This window comes from Euprymna scolopes, chromosome 20, assembly GCF_053919585.1.
Source record: "Euprymna scolopes isolate OS-2025 chromosome 20, ASM5391958v1, whole genome shotgun sequence".
In the NCBI taxonomy this organism is placed as follows: Eukaryota; Metazoa; Mollusca; class Cephalopoda; order Sepiida; family Sepiolidae; genus Euprymna; species Euprymna scolopes.
In genome coordinates, this window is record NC_136501.1 from 45,089,975 (window position 1) to 45,090,607 (window position 633).

A 633-nucleotide genomic window follows, 5' to 3' on the forward strand; every position below is an offset into this window, starting at 1 on the left:
TCCTGAAGGCCAAGAATTGTTTGTGTTTAATATGTTTCTTTGCTTGTTCCCTAAATTCGTAATTCAGTTTTCACTATTAGATTGTATATTGCTTAAAAATTATGTAATTTACATATATAATATTTATATTTTATATTCAATAAAATTCAGTATCATTATTAATCGAATTGGGTTCCTTTCTTTTCTTTTTAACATGTTTTAATGATCTTTTTAAAAATGCACTCTTATACTATCAATAGTAACGGTTTGACGACTCTTACCTACATTGCCTGCAGTCATTTTTCAGTTAACAAGCCTTCTTCCTCTCGGGACCTCGCTCTAAGTCTCTCATCCGTGTCAATCGTCTATTAGCTCAAAAGCCATTTAAATCTTCAGTCCGTTTCAGGTAGTAACCTGGCCAAGCCTTAAAAATGGATTTCTTGTCGGGGAATAAAGTAAAGTAAGATATATTTATATATTCTAACATTTATTTCATTATTATTATTATTATAATTTTACATTTAAGAAAGAAAGAAAACGATATATGTGTTTTTAAAGACATTGTTATTAAGCTTTAAATATAAATATATATTTATTTTTCAAGTTTTTTTTTATAGTAAATTATTTGTTTGTTTTTTTTTAATTATAGTAATT

At 25.9% G+C, this 633-nt stretch overlaps 1 pseudogene across 1 annotated transcript in view; it reads left to right on the forward strand.

Moving 5' to 3' along the window:
- The first annotated feature begins 290 nt into the window (after window positions 1–290).
- LOC145241405 (uncharacterized) overlaps window positions 291–633 on the forward strand; it is a 196,493-nt pseudogene continuing 196,150 nt past the window's right edge. The window contains exon 1 of the transcript XR_013862553.1: window positions 291–439. The product of XR_013862553.1 is annotated as an uncharacterized LOC145241405 (transcript). The remainder of the gene's footprint in view (window positions 440–633) is intronic.